This window comes from Canis lupus, chromosome 11, assembly GCF_003254725.2.
Source record: "Canis lupus dingo isolate Sandy chromosome 11, ASM325472v2, whole genome shotgun sequence".
Taxonomy (NCBI): Eukaryota; Metazoa; Chordata; class Mammalia; order Carnivora; family Canidae; genus Canis; species Canis lupus.
In genome coordinates, this window is record NC_064253.1 from 6,654,375 (window position 1) to 6,671,568 (window position 17,194).

Sequence of the window (17,194 nt, forward strand, 5' to 3'; positions counted from 1 at the left end):
GGGGAGGATGCAACAACACTGTCTGCTTATCTTGTTTAGAAGAACTGTTCTCCTCTGGCCCGCCAATATTTGGGGGAACCACTGTGTCCTGAAATGTAACCTGGCGGAACAGCGAGTAGATTCAACCCCAAGTGCCACGTTTGATCGTCCCTGGAGACCACTGGCAGACCGGTTACTCCAAGAAGCACTTTGGACGCTGGTTCTGGTTAGAAGGAAAGAGAGCGATAGTGGTGATTGTTGAGCTAGGATTTGTCAACCCTGCCCTTGTTCCCCACGGTTTCTGAGTCCTTCCAACATCACTCATATGCACGTCCACATCCTACCCTGTTTGGACATCCTGGAGATTCCGATACAATTGCAATTTGACTGAGTCTAAGATACTGTGGATTTCACACCTGCTAGTGCTGCAAAAACTACCACGAAGCTCTCTGGTTGGCTGCAGGCACAGTAGCCGGGACCGTGCTTAACGGACGTGCTGCTCTAAGGTGAGGGACGCTAGAAGAAAAGTAGAAGAGCCCAGAATAGAGCACAGCACACACTTTCCAGATCTAACACTTCATTCACTCAAATAGCATCAGGGAACCTCTGCGACACTGTATACCTGTTTATTAGGAGAGAGGAGTTATGTTTGAGCTTTCTCTGAAAATCCTGTTGAATAAAGCCTTACGAGCTGTTTGCTTGCAGCAGAAAGCATTTTTAATGTACTATGTAAACTATGAAACATTTATGAAACTTTATTGAAAATACAGTTACCACTGCCTGCATTCTTGTGAACATACATCATCATATTATATTCAGATCAACAAGGCCACAAGCAAATATAACCCAGTGAAGTTCTCCTCATGTTCTCAGCGGACATGCTGAGTTATTAAGCATGCCACCTTCCGCAGCTCAGCATCAACAGTATAGGAGACCTGGATTGTTAACAACAACTTGCACAAAGTTTTAAGTGTCCGTGACCTGTGGTTGATGACAAATAATAAAATGGTAGGGTTAAATGAATCCCCCAGATGTCTCTGAGAAGGTATGATGAGAGCAGACGACTTGAACCAGACAACAAGACAAGAACTGGTGCATGTGGAAGAGCAGACTTGAGGGGGACCCCAGGCCTTGCAGGCTCCAGAGCCAGCCTTGGTCGTTCAGCTAATAGGAGGGATGGCAGGAATCCTGCAGCTGCTCTAAGAACCTTAATACAGCTCCAAATATATATATTAAAAAAAAGAGAGAGAGAGATGCCAGTTCTTCCCTGTGAGTTTTGTTTACCCAGAACTGTTTCTGGGATTTTCGGAAGTCCTTATCAGAATATGGTTACTTTTGTTTCAAGTAGTCGGATCAGCCAACCCCAGTGGGAAAAGTTAAGAAATGTGGAATCCATAATAATTTGGGAAGAGTGATTTCTTAGGAACTAAGGGTGTTGATATTATCTATGTTTGGAATACACTTGTGGTTCACCTTCATACAAACACAACAAATCATAGATCTCTTTATTTCTAATCATCTATTGATCTTTCTATCATTTATCAACTCTGTTTTCCGAGAGTGGAACTGATCCCCTTCCTCTGTGATCACATACCCATAAAAGAAATCACTATGCATGCCACACTCACAGGGAAAATCACATATTTTTGAAGGAGAAAAAGGCATTTTATAAACATGGAACAGGGTTATCAGTGTTTAGAATGTGAAATATAAGAAGCTCATCAAAATCATGGTTGTGACTATCTACAGCTGAACCAGGCTCTTTCTTTCCAGCCTGGCTTTTTCCTTGTTGTTGTTGTTTATTTTTATTTTCATTTTTTTGTCTTCTTAACAGACACATTAAGGCAGAGGTCAGGCTCACACATGTCGGTTTGAAGATTCATTTGCATCCCTCCATCCCCCCCCCACCCCTGCCTGGCCCATAGTAATTAGTAAAGGGTTTCTGAGCAGTGAGTGAGTGGAAAGCAGGGGAAGAGATACCCATCAAAGATCCTGTAGGCTTGTCTGAACTGTCAGCTTTGGGGAGCGCTGAGCACTTCTTAGGCTTCTGATGGATACCAGTGTAGTTTCGGAAAGGTAAACTTCAAAATGAGGGTAAAGGTGATTTAATTAATTAATTTAAAAGATTTTATTTATTTATTAGAGAGAAAGAGAGGAAGAACACGAGCAGAAGAGAAGGGCAGAGGGAGAGAAGGAAGCTGACTTCCCACTGAGCAGGGAGCCCTCCGTGGAACTTGATCCCAGGACATCATGATCTGAGCTGAAGACAGGCGCCCCTAAAAGGTGATTTTCATGAATTCAGTTATCCAATCTTTATCCAAGCCTTTATAACTGCATTTTTCTTTCTCTTTGAGCAAACCTTGAAAAGGCACAGTTCTATTAACAACTCACTGTATGATGCTGCCGTCTGGAGTTTCCTAAAACATTTCCAGTTAAGAAACGTCAAAAGAATTATTTCTCACAGGAAATCAATGTAAGTATACATAACATTTTTTGAGAAGATGATTAATGAACAAAACCAAATCTTTATCTCTTAATAAGCAATATAAAATGTGGAAAATACAGTGTGTTACCTAAGGCTGGATCCAGACATGACCTGTATTGACATCACGGCATATTTTGATGTGAAATAAAATGACTAAAAAAAAAATTTAAATGTCTCTAAGTGGCTCAAGCTAATGAGCAAGTAATTTAAAGTGAGGGTGGGACAAATAAAGGCCCCAGGAGGGAGAAAATGAGTTTTGAGCTTTGTCCCTTAAAATGAGGCCAGCTGAGCAGAGCAAAATCCCTGGAACCAGGCCTGTGGAAAGGCAAGGACCATTGCTCTGAAACTTCACCACGCCTGCTCCTGAGCACTATTCCATCCTGCCATTCTGCTGTCTTGGGTCTGTAGACCCTTTATGTTCTAGTTTGATTTAATCAGAGAGTCTTTCACTTAACACTTTTTGAAAATTGCCTATGGTAGAACTCTTTCATTTGAAGCAACGGGGACTGGCAGGCGCTTGTTCAGCTGATTAAAAGTCAAACCAGGGAACTGTGCACAAAAATTTATTTTTTATTTTTTATCTATTGAGAGTGAGAGTGAGACTCCCAGGATCCTGAGATCATCACCTGAGCCAAAAGCAGATGTTTAACTTACTGAGCCACCCAGGTGCCCCACAAAAATTTTTTTAACCTAAATATTTTAATGCAATATACACAAACATACATTGGTTTACTAACCTTTGATGCTGGCCCACAGCCTCCTCCCTGGAGTTCTCTAGCTTTTCTCATCTAAACTCCCACAATACATTGTCTTGAATTTCCGTTTTCAGGGTTTGTTTAAAAAGGAGCAGGAACTCACATGTATATGCAGAGCAACCTGAATGCAGAAATCTGTGTTTTTCCCTGATTATTTACATATGTCTGGTCCACAACCAACGTAACAGCAATTTTTTTCGTAGTTACTCACCTTTATCAAATTTTTCTAAAGTCTGAATTTGCTTTTCAGAAGGACTACAATGATTTTTTTGTTCCCATGTTTATTTATTTAAGAATTACGATAAAAAGTGTGCAATTGGCCCAAACAAGTGTGGAGGGGATCAGTATACAGAAGTCTGGGAGGGTCCCCGCCTGCCTGACGCCAGTGGTGTGTGTAGCTCAGGTAAAAGGTCTTGGATTATAGGTTGTGATGGGTTTGGGGAGCTGAGAATACAAAAAGGAATAAAATGTTCTTAGGGTATGGTGCAGGAGGCTGGTTACACATCAGGCATGTGTATTTTCAGGAGACATGCAGAGAAGTATGTGAGAAAAAAAAGGATGGATTTTGTTGGTTCAGTGAAGCTTTCCCTGATTAGCAGAGTTCACGCTATGTTTGTCTTCTCATGTACTGTTATTTCAAACATGCTTCATGTGAGTCATAAGGAAGCTAGCGTGATGACGAGGAAGTGCACTTCTATCAATTCTATTTCTTTAAAAAATTTATTTATTTATTTATTTATTTATTTATTTATTTATTGATTTTATTTACTTATTCATGAGAGACACAGAAAGAGAGGCAGAGACACAGGCAGAGGGAGAAGAAGCAGGCTCCCTGCGTGAAGCCTAATGCAGAACTCAATCCCAGGACCCTGGGATCACGACCTGAGCCAAAGGCAGATGCTCAACAACTGAGCTACCCAGGCATCCCTACCGATTGAGGTTTCTTTGAGAACTTGGTAAGTTAGAATTACTTATCATTTGCAAACCACACCACTGAAATGCTCTGCTTTGGTGGTGGTTTCTGCAGGGCCTGGGTCCATGCTGTGAATCAGGTCTACAGGGGTGGAATGGGGGCATGGGTGTCTGGTATAGACTCTTCTAGGGTCCAACTGGGAATGTTCTTATCAGTCTTAGACAGAGTGGCTGCCACTCTTTGATAGTTCCAGCTCTACTAAATTGCACCAGACTAACTTGGTTCCAGGATCTCTACTCTGTCAGAGGACTGCATGGTATGCTTGAATTGATGGTTTTCTTTTTGATGACATTTCTAGGCCGTGATAATGATGGATCAGGGAGGCAATCAATGGAATGTGCATAGTGCATTTGATTTGGGAGGGTTAGAGTAACTGCATGATGTGACAGGGAACATGTGATATTGAAGACCTTTAATTGAATCAAGCACGTGGCAATTCCATCTAGTGGCTACTGTGGTGACCCAAATGTCTACACTGACAAGCTAGAAATAGATTTGGTCACCAGGACTAGATATCATTGTTAAGAAGCCAATCAGGTTACTAGAAATAAAAATAAAATAAATAGAAAAATAAATAGAAAAAAATACAAATAAAATAGAAGTAATAAATTTATTTATTTATTTATCTATTTATTTTAAAAGATCTTATTTATTTATTCATGAGAGACACACAGAGAGAGGCAAAGACACAGGCAGAGGGAGAAGCAGGCTCCTCACAGGGAGCCCGATGTGGGACACCATCCTGGGATGGGGGATCACACCCTGAGCTGAAGGCAGACACTCAACTGCTGAGCCACCCAGGCATTCCTAAAAAATAAATTTTAAATCAATAAGGTAAAAATAGAAAACCTTTTTGGACACAGGATGTGTTTGTTGCAAGCAAGCAAAGGTGAGGAAAACATAAAATCTCCTTGGAATTTTTATAATATTAGATCCTTAAGTATGGAGCATTTCAGTGACTGTTTTCTTAGGGTACAGTTTTCTTTGGCTGAACTTACCATGCAAGCTAAAGATTTGACAGGAGCTCCTTCTCTAAATGAGAAACAAGATAGAAAATGCAAATATTGGAAATGTTAACACTTAGGAAAATAAGATTGAATGCAATCTTTATTAAGTTGCATCACTGGCTACACAAATAATCACTCATCACAATATATGGTTGGAGAAAAAAAAGATGATAAAATCTTTCACATTCTTTGCCATCCTTCCCGCTCATCTGAAGGAATTTCTGTCCTTCTTAGGAGAAAGGCCAGCAGTTGGTAGTAAGCAACAACAAATGCCTGAGGAATGTCTTTTTAGCTGTAAGCTTAATAAGAAAAACTCGAACAAATCATTATTGTTGGGGCTTCTGCAAGGTGGTTGTACTTTGGAACAATGCAGAATGGATCTGCCGGAAGCCTGAGAATTAACCTTTCCTATTTGTTTTTAGAGGCACATTCTTGCTTCGTACTTGGAAATAATTACTTCCACTTTTCACACAAATTCCCTATTGTTGCCAGTTGTAAAATTTCTGTTACCATGTTTTGATTGCTATGTTTTGTGAAGAAAATGCCCAGATGGGCAAAAGCTTCAGTAAGGCATTATTCCCTGAAAAGGGTGGCTGTTGAACTAGGTTGGTCAGGCTGGGAGCCATTATTATTAATAATTTTGAGGGAAGGTCCATTTTTCCCAGACATCTATCGTTAGTAATTCTGATATAGAGTCATTTATCTAAAGATTTATTTAAATGTTAAAAAATAACAAGTGATTGGTTGAAAAATGAGCTTCTCTTCTGAAATCATCACAGATAACATTTATTGAGTATTTAATGCATGCTATGTTTTATAAACATCACTTCCTTGACAGCGTATCTGCATCTCTTCGACATTTCCAACTATCCTAAAGCTTCAATGCAGCCCTCTGAGATAGGTCATGTTTTAATTGCTGTTAAAAATAATTTTCAGAAAGGGTGAAATGATGATTATCTTACAGATGTAAAAAAGAATGGGTATTAAAGATGTTACCCTGTTCATAAATCAGAATGTTACAACTGATTCAAGAGAGAATCCGGAAAAGAGAAACGTTTGCAGATCGGAAGTCTTGAAGTGAATGTGCAAATGGAGGCAAAACATATTTTTTTCTACAGCAAGGGTAACGGAAGTCACCTGAATTTCTACTTAACTGGACAGAATTTGCAGGTCTATAGATTGAATAGCTGTAAATGACTTCTCAGAGGAATATCCTCCAGAAAATGCATTGTTTTCTATTTGAGCACAAATTTGTCCCTAACCTCCCATCTTACAGATGGAGAAATCAAGGCTCAGAGAGGACCGGTTTGAGTATTCTTCATTAGTCAGAGAAATCTCTGCATCTGGGGTGGTTAGTTGGAATACGTGGAATGAGCGAGTCGCTGACCGATGCCTGCACCTCCAGAAGCTAACAAAATAAGGAGTGGAGGAGGGCTGAGGAATGTCTGTGTCTGACACTTTTCAGGTTTGAGCAAACAAGGCAAAGCATCCAAAAAGAAATGACTATTTCTACCCAGCAGCAAACTCCCAGACAACAGGAATTCCTCTCCAAATACGTGATATTCTAATGGATAAAAACAAAAACAAAAACAAAAACAACCAACCATGCATAATCTATGTAAGTGGTACTCAGAGCCACATTCCCTGTTTTCCTGAGTTTCACCTCCCGTGAAAGCCTGGGACGGAGCTCAGGCGAGGTTTGTGATGTGGGTAAAGAATGAGGTGTGACTTTGAGCCTGTACTGGGTATGGGGCAGGTCCTGTGACTCCTCTGGCTCTAATGCAAGTCAAGATGGATGACAAACTGTATAGTACATGATACCATGTCATCACTGCCTGGAAGGGAGCAAGAAGGACAGGCATGGGACAGAGACTCCTTGGCCTGTGATCTGATAGGGCTTCTCAAGGCTGGAACAGGTGCTTAATTGCTCCCCTTCCTGCCACTCACCAGAACTGGGAGAGTTGAGCCAACTCAGAGGAGGCAGTGAGAATAAAATAGAGAGCATGATGACATACTTATGTCGCACAAGTAATAAGTGACAAGGCTCGCATTCAAGCACTAGTTTGTCTAATTCCATTTTCTTTTTTCTTTTTAAGATTTATTTATGATAGAGAGTAGTTTGTCTAATTCCAGATCATGTTCCTAACTTTTCCACTACAGTTTACCCTATTTTCTTTAAAAAGCTGGATTCCAGAGGTCTAGTGACTTCCAATTGTTTCGTGTAATGGATTGTGTATCAGTGTCCACTGTCCTTTCACTGAGTCATTTGGTGGGATCAGCGTTGTCTATGATTGGAAGCAGACTCTGCCATTGCTATTTATTACTGCAGAGGAGGGTGTTTCCATACACCTTCATGTAGAGTATAAATTAAAAGTGAAATCACTGCGTGAGGCCAGGAAGTATCCAGGATGGTGTCACCAGACCCTTTCTGTCAAGTCTTGGGTCTTCCCGCTCATTCACTGAACCTTTAGCATCATGTGGGAAATTCATGGGCTCAGAAGAAGCAACAGAGTTGGAAATCTTGGATATTGTCGCAGACCTTGAACACTGTTACTTTGTTATGTCTCCATTTTTCTCATTAGAACAAGGATAATAGCATTTGTTCTGTATAGCTTCTACACCATTATTTGCATGAGAGAATATAACATGGAAAAAATGTTTCACACCTAAGAAGTGATGCTGTTGTCAACCACAGACAAGCAGATTCAGACAAAGTCTCTAAAAACCAGAGAGGCAGAGGGAATCTGAGGTAATCTGGACACCGAATAATTCAGAATGGTTCCTCAAAAAATACACCTCTTGTCCAAATGTGTTGGTTGGGATACTTTTCATCATAAGAGACCAAAACCCTAATTCCAATGATATCAAGCAAAAAAGGACTTAAATTTTTTTTTATTTCATATTTTAGGATACTCTGAGATATCAATGGGTAGATGTGGTTTCAAGTGCAACTTGATCTCACGGTTTAAATTTCATGATCCAGATGTGGTTCTCTCCTTTCCTGCCCCATTTCTCTGTCCATTTCCAGACTTTGTTCCTCTTTGCTTCTTTTTTGCATATTTTTCAGACCAAGTAGCAAAATGGCTGCGAGTCACTTTGGACTTACATTGGAACGAGACTACCTCTCCCTACTGCTGCTGCAAAACCCTGGGGTGATATATAATTGGCTCCACTTTTTGCTTCTAAACCCACCCAGAGGGCTGGGATTGGAGTCAGCCTTACAGATGCTATGTGGATTGAGACTGGTCAGGAGCAGATTCCACCAAGAAAATAAAGTGTACTCTTACCAGAAGAGAGCCAATGTTGGTAAGTACGGCAGGAGTGGAAACATTTTGGGGGTATTTGTGATGGAAAGTAGCTTGAATTATCCTAATTGTTTAGCTGTGGCAATCAACTCTGTGAAATATGAAAAGCATATGAATTAAGATATTCTTATTTTGTTATGGAGAATTTGGGGAGATTGAAGTCTAGAGAAAAAAATTACTGAGATTTAGAATAACAGTTCCATCAAAAATACTTTTTGAGGGGGTTATAGAATGCATATTTTTTAGTTGGATTTTTAGAATTTAGTTCTCTAGTAGAATAATGGGGAATTTTAGAAGTTGTGACATAAACCTATCATTTACCTGTCTACCTCTGATATTCTGAAATATGGATCTTAGTTTAAAAACAGTATGGATGGGCAGCCCGGTGGCTCAGCTGTTTAGCGCCGCCTTCAGCCCAGGGCGTGATCCTGGAGACCCAGAATCAAGTCCCATGTCATGCTCCCTGCATGGAGTCTGCTTCTCCCTCTGCCTCTCTCTCTCTCTCTCTCTCTCTCTCTGTCTCTCATGAATAAATAAATAAAATCTTAAAAAAAAAAAAAAAACCCAAAACAGTATGGGCTTAATTTTTCCTCCCCATCCTCTTAATTTCAGAGAGATTTTCATGATGTTGGCTGCTTTATTCATTCATATATAAGTATTTATGGAGCTGTATATGCAAGGCATTGTATATTCCAGAAAAGGTAATTCAGCCCTGGTCTTTCTATATTTTAGTATGTGTTTTCTTGATTTAAAAAAATGATGTGAATGATATAGATAGTCGATTCACAAGTGATGAAATTTAGCAGGCATATGGAAAACTGCTTGACCTCATTAGTAAATAAAGAAATAAAAACCTAAATAGGATTCCCTTTTGGGGATGCCTGGGTGGCTCAGTGGTTGAGTGTCTGCCTTTGGCTCAGGTCATGATCCCAGGGTCCTGGGATCGAGTCCTGCCCAGGGCTTCCTTTGGGGACCCTGTTCTCCCTCTGCCTGTGTCTCTACCTCTCTGTCTCTCATGAATAAAATAAAATCTTTTCTCTTAAAGATTTTATTTTATTCATGAGAGAGACACACACACACACAGAGGCAGAGACACAGGCAGAGGGAGAAGCAGGCTCCCTGCAGGGAGCCTGATGTGGGACTGGATCCCGGGTCTCCAGGATCAGGCCCTGGGCTGAAGGTGACACTGAACCGCTGAGCCACCAGGGCTGCCCAAATAAATAAAATCTTTAGAAAAAAGAAAGATTCCCTTTTGACTCATCAAATTGGCAAAAAAAATTCCCCCAAAACTTTGCTAATATCAGAGGAGGCAATGGCAAATATGAATTATACAGTCATCATAGAGGGAAATTGTGCAATCTGTTAAAATTTAAGATATACACAAAGACTTGTATAAAAGAATGCTTATTGTGATATTGTTTGTAATAGAAAAAATAAGCAAATAAATTAGGATTCTAACAAGGGAAGAATGATGAAAATGGTCAAATAAGCCACGTACAAAAAATTCACCTTAGGAATGTTACACTGCCATGCAAAAGGATGAGGTATATGTGTAACCATGTATATATATATATATTTTTAAGATTTTACTTATTTTTTCATGAGAGATGAGAGAGAGAGAGGCAGAGACACAGGCAGAAAGAGAAGCAGGCTCCATGCAGGGAGCCCTATGTGGGACTCGATCCCGGGACTCCAGCATCACACCCCGGGCCAAAGGCAGCTACTCAATTGCTGAGCCACCCAGGCATCCCTATGTGTAACTATACTGACAACAATAAAATATGTTCTGATTTAGTCTAACATGAATCCATAGATTGTGCTGTATCTATATACCAATATGTTTCTAAGCGCATAGAAGAAATTCTGAAATTTCTGCCATGCCCCCAGAGGATGTGGGAATGGAATTGACTAATGGGGTAGAAGGGGCTTGCTTGATATTTATCTGAATTGTTTGAAGAGTTTACAACAATGTTTTCATTTGCTACTTGTCTAATTAAAATCTAATTAATTTTTTAAGCATTAATATTTTATTATTTTTAAAGTAATCTCTCTGCCCAATGTGGGGTTCAAACTCATGGCCTCACGAAAAAAAATCATAGGCTCTACCAACTGAGTCAGCCAGGCACTCCAAAATAAAAAAAAATAAGATTTTTATTTATTTGGGGGAGGGAGAGAGAGAGAGAGAGAGAGAGCGAGCACGTGCAGTGGGAGGGGGAGAGGAAGAGAGAGAGAATCTCAAGCAGATTCCCCCCTGAGCAGGGAACCTGATGTGGGGCTCCATCCCAGGACCCTGCGATCATGACCTGAGCCAAAGGCAGACCCTTAACTGACAGAGCCATCCAGATGCCCCCAAAACCAAATTTCTAAATTGGAAAGACACATATAGCTATGACTTCAAAGGATGCTGACTTTCTGCAGTCAATTTATTATTGACTCTCTATAAGGACTTTATATTTTGATGCAATTTTATTTTAGGATTTTCTTTACTCTGCATAAATTGATTGCCTGATGCATTTTATAATTTTTCTAGTAGCTTCAGAGGTAGAATTTAGTGACTCATCAGTTGCGTATAACACCCAGTGCTCAACACATCAAGTGCCTTCCTTGATACCCATCACCCAATTACCCCTTCCCCTCACCAGCAAGCCTCAGTTTGTTTCCTAGAGTTCAGCATCTCTAATGGTCTGTCTCCCTCTCAATTTTCTTTTTTTTTAAGATTTTATTTATTAATGAGAGACACACAGAGAGAGACAGAGACAGAGAGAGAGAGAGAGAGAGAGAGGCAGAGACACAGGCAGAGGGAGAAGCAGGCTCCATGCAGGGAGCCTGATACGGGACTTGATCCCAGGGCTCCAGGATCACATCCTGAGCCGAAGGCAGGTGCTAAACCGCTGAGCCACCCAGGGATCCCCTCAATTTTCATCTTATTTTATATTTCCTTCTCTTTGCCCTATGTTCATCTGTTTTGTTTCTTGAATTCTACGTGAGTGAAATTGTATGATTTTGTCTTTCTCTGACTTATTTTGCTTAGCATAATACCCCTAGCTCCATCCGTGTTGTTGCAAATGGCAAGATTTCATACTTTTTTGATGGCTGAGTAATATTCCATTGAATATATATATACCACATCTTCTTTATCCATTCATCTGTCAATGGACATCTGGGCTCATTCCATAGTTTGGCTATTGTGGACATTGCTGCTATGAACATTGGGGTGCAGGTGCCCCTTCGAATCACTATGTTTGCATCCTTTGGATAAATACCTAGTAGTGCAATTGCTGGGTTATAGGGTAGCTCTATTTTTAACTTTTTGAGGAACCTCCATACTGTTTTCCAAAGTGGATGCACCAGCTTGCATTCCCATCAAATAAGAAGGTTCTCCTTTCTCAGCATCCTTGCTAACATCTGCGGTTTCCTGAGTTGTTAATTTTAACCATTCTTTCTGGTGTGAGATGGTGTTTCTGTGGTTTTCATTTGTATTTCCCTGATGCCAAGTGATGTTGAACATTTTTCCATGTGTCTAGTGGCCATGTGTATGTCTTCTTTGACAAAATGTCTGTTCATGTCTTCTGCCAATTTCTTGACTGTATTATTTATTCTTTGGGTATTGAGTTTGGTAAGTTCTTTATAGGTTTTGGGTACCAGCCCTTTATACGATAAGACATTTGCAAATATCTTCTCCCATTCTATATTCTGTAGGTTGCCTTCTAGTTTTTTGAACTGCTTTCTTTGCTTCACAAAAACTTTTTATTTTGATGAGGTCCCAATAGTTCATTTGCTTTTGTTTCCTTTGCCTTTGGAGAGGTGTCTAGCAAGTGGTTGCTGTGGCCAAGGTCAAAGCCTGTATTCTCTCTAGGATCTTGATGGATTCCTGTCTCACATTTAAGTCTTTCATACATTTTGAGTTTATTTATGTGTACAGTATTGGAAAGTGGTCTAATTTCATTCTTCTGCATGTGGGTGTCCAATTTCCCCAACATAAATACGACATTTTTATATCATTGTAAGACCTGTTGTCAAATAGGTTTGAAAAAAAATCTATGCTCTTCAAGAAGTGACCACATGTGACTGTTTAAGTTTAGATTAAGATTATATCAAATTAAACATTTTCTCCATTGTACTAGCTGTGTATTATGTACTCAGCAGCCACATGTAATCAGGATCTGTAGGATGACACAGATAGAGAACATTTCTCTCATCACAGAAAGAGTTATTGAACCGTGCCAGTCTCAATGTTCTCATTTTCCAGGTTCTCTGCCATCTTTTGAAACTGTGGGTTGCTTTCTGAAATTAACTCTGACCAATGAAGGGAAAAATCCATATATTTACATCTGTCATCCTCTAACACTTCTAAAGTTAACTCGTGCCAAAATAAATTTCTCCCCAAGCCCTTGAAGAATTTAATGTTTGGAGATGCTCAGATTTCCAGTAGTATTGAAGTCAAACCTCTCTTTAAAGTTGCCCTAGACTCTGTAGAGAGAAAAACTTGGGAGCACAACATGTGAGAGACAAGGTGTCATATTAGAGTTCACCTCGCACCAGGATGGAGTTGGCCAATTCTTCTGGAACTATATAATGTGGAGAGCAACCCGCCCCCTGGGGGAGAGATTGCCACCTCTGCTCTTGGGGTCCATGCTAGGAAGCCCTTGAATTTTCAGTGAGTCACTTCACATGTATTCTCTCCCTGGAGCTCTGGGATTTGTGAGTTTTTACTGTACGTTTTCTAGGAGATGCTGTTTGCTGGATTGTAACTCTTCTGGGCCGAGGGAGCAAATTCTTGGGTTAATATACTCAGCTCTAAGAATCTGCAAGCTAATGGCTGTAACCATGACTGATCTGGCCATGTCCAGGAAACAGTGGCCACTTCAGATTCAGGAAGGAAGAGATTTAATACAGAGGCTAAGGGGCTTACACAGCCAATTTAAGAGTGGGGAGTGGGGAGGGAGTGTAGATGGAAAAGATCGCTTTCAGGAAATCTCAAGATAAGTCACCACTAGAGGCCTTGGGTATCTTCCGCTCCTAGAATTTGCTGGCACATACTGGAGTCACCTGTCTACCCATGTCCACACGCCTGCCAGGAGCTGCTGTTGGGGAAATGTGGCTGCTTCTTTTTCTTTCTTGTCCCTCCACATTGTGGATAACTAATTGCCCCATTGAATGCAGCTGGATCCCGCTGCCATGGAAGCATTGGAAATGTAGTTTGCACACTTTCTGCTCCCAAGGGACAGGCCAGAACTGTGTGGGCAGGGAAGGCACAGGGTGCCATGCAACACATCCAGCAGGCGCGATCCCACCCGACATCTGAGAACACGGCCACTGCGCATGCAGGTGTGGGAGCTGGGCCGTGGTTCCTTCTAACCCTGTGTTGCAACACGTGTATTTCTATGATTTCTTCAGCAACCGTGAACCATTAAGATGAAAATTTAGAGACTCAAAGGATTGCAAACACTGTCAAGGTTCACTTAGTTCACCTGACCCTCAAACTTGCCACCTGTCCGTGCCACAGAGAAGTCTTCCAAAAATCTAGAATCTGGAGCCCTATCCAGAACTACAGAAGTGGGATCTTTGTGGTAAAGGTTGGGGCTGGGATTGGGGTGGGCAGGGAAGTCCTGGGGTCACCAGATATAGATGGTGCTGATCAGGTAACTGTTCTCAGGCTGGCATTTGGGAGACCAATTAATAATACTTATTCCTGTTTTCTGGAAGGCCATGCACTCTGTCTTAGAATGATGAGAATCTATCCTCTGCTACAGTTAGAGATTTTGGTTTTAAAATGGAAAAGAACAGTCAGATGCTAGTACCTAGTAATATCCTTGGGGATCTCTTTGGCTGCAATTCATAAGATCAAATCATGAATCTGATCTGAACCTGGACCCTGGGACAATGAGGACACCCCCAGAAGTAAAATGCTGGTAAAACACAAAGGGTTGATAAAGTTCCATTTTTCAGGGAGAAGACAAGAGAATGGAAATATTTTGAAATTGCTTACATCAGTAATAAATAGATGTTTTTGCCATTGTTGACAGACCGACCACAAATAAGTATTACTTTTGTCGCCTCAAATAAAAGACACACAAAGCACATACTGGGCTGATTACGCTGTTTTTTAAATAATATATCTTTAAGCTAAGGTCATTTCTAAAACATAACTTGCATCCGTGAAGGGCGCTCAGGGTACTAGGAGTGAGCAGGTGTTGGTGGCAATGATAAGGCAGGCACGTTAAAAATTCTTTTGTTTGTGTGATTAATTGAACTTTCTCTGGATGCATGAAATATGAACTGATTTCTAGTTTTTGTAAGGACTCTGGTTAATTTGTAGGGTGACTGAATGTACGATTTGCAGTATGTTCTTTATAATTAAAGGAGGAGGTGGAGTGACTTGGAAAGAAAACAAAGGATTGGTCTCTGTCACGTTCTGTTTGACAGCCTAAATAAATTTGCAGAGTCACTATGTTCATTGGGATATCTTGCACTGTTATCTTTTTTTTCCCTTAACTTTTTACTTAATTTTTTTTAAAGACTTTATTTATTAGAGAGAGAGAGAGAGAGAAGAAGATCATAAGCAGGGGGGGTGGCAAAGGGAGAGGGAGAAGTAGGCTCCCTGCTGAACAGAGAGCCCAACACAATGACTTGGGGCTCCATCCCAGGACCCTGAGATCATGGGTGAAGCCAGATGCTTACCTGACTGAGCCACCCAGGCACTCTTATTTACTTATTTTTTAAAAACAGTTTTACGGATTGCATTCATTTTTTAAAATTGGTTTTTTAAAAACAGTTTTACTGAGGCACAATTGATACACCAAGAACTATATCTATTTCATGTGTACCATTTCTTACCCCCTCCTCTTGTGCCAAAATTTTAAAAGTGAATTTTTGCCAGAAGACAGGGGCCATGTAAAAATCATTCAGCTGGGTAAATTCTGAAATCATACTTGCTGGAGCAATAAACTTGATAAATGATGCTATTTAAAATTGGTGAAATTTCCTTTTATAAAACTGTATTAAGAATGGAAAATCTATGAACTTTAAACATACGTGGAAATTGGCTGGCTTTGCAGCATGGGCTTTTAGCCGTTGGACTTTGAGGGTTTAAAAAAAATAGTCATTTCCTCCAGTGTCAAATAAAAGAAAATTCTAGACAGTGATGTAAACATGGGTACATGAAGGGAAAGAGTTTGAACTCTATACCAGAAAGATGTTGTAGACACAAATTGTCACTAGAGCTCCATGGACCATAGAAGGAAGCAAAGTTGTGGAAGATTCATCAAACTGGCAAAATTATCTGATTCCAGGATCAGATCTCCAAATCCAAATTCGTCAAGTATCAAAGCTTGATTTTCAGATCTTAATGACTGTTTGAGATGAAGGAGAAGCTTTTGGCTAACTGGTCAGAGAAAACAAATAGATTAATCAAGATGTGCTTCATGACCGTAGTTGCAAAAATGCAACAGGACTCTTTAAAATCTTAGTATGAGGGCAGCAGGGGTGGCTCAGTGGTTTAGCGCCGCCTTCAGCTCAGGGCGTGATCCTGGAGACCCGGATCGAGTCCCACATTGGGCTCCCTGCATGGAGCCTGCTTCTCCCTCTGCCTCTGTCTCTGCCTCTCTCTCTCTGTGTCTTTTGTGAATAAATAAATAAAATAAAAAAATTAAAATCTTAGTATGAACTTTTAAGAAGTGGTTCGTGATTTGGGGGAGAGTCATTAACACACTCTGAAAATCTGATAAATCCTATGAACATTTTATTCATAAAAAGGAGCATATGTTCTAAAATCTCATACATGATTCAGGAAGTTCACAGAAGTTCTCTGTCGTAAATAGTTAGAAAACAAGCAGTCTTAACTGTTGAGATGAAATGTAGGTTTAACACTGTCCCGCCAGGAAGTGGGATTTTCCTTCTTAAAATAATGACAAAAAGAAAAAGAAATGCTCTTGAATTAGATGGGAATACGGTATCTGTGTTGCGAATTCACATGTGCCTTTGCTATTTTTAAAATCAAACTCTTCATCTTTCTTTCTTTTTTTCATCTTTCTTTAAGATACAAAATATTATTGATGACTTTTGACTTCGGGGTTAGCCATACTCTGAAGTTTCACACCCTGGCACACAGAGTCCACTCCTGTCTATCTTCAGGTGGTGGTTCTTAGGTGTTGGTATGCCTGGAAACAAACAAGGAGGTTGTTTTGATGACAGGTTTCTGGGTTCAAGCCCTCAGTGAGTCTCACTCATAGGTTTAGGGTGGCGCCAGCAGGCTGTGTTTTCACAGGTGCTCTGGGCAGTTTTCATGCTCCTCTGACCACATTTTGAATCACACTGATTGGAAACCAGTGGATCTTTGGTCTGTCTCCCCCCACCCCCATTTTCTTCTCCTTTAGTTTTCCTCTGGCACTCTATTTCTTTTAGATTTTAATGTGTCTCTAAGTATGTGTGAATGGACTTTTTCTTCTTCTGATTTATCCTTTATTTCTTTTACTGCCATCCTCCTTAGATTGTATTATTTACTTTCTCTTCTTTGGCTTGACTTTTTTTAAAAGACTTATTTATTTTAGCGGGGGGCGGGGGAGTGCGGGGAGGCGCTGAAGGAGAGACAGAACCCAAAGCAGATTCCACACTAAGAGTGGAGCCCGACTTGGGGCTTGATCTCACGACCCTGAGATCGTGAGATCCTGACCTTACAGAAATCAAGAATC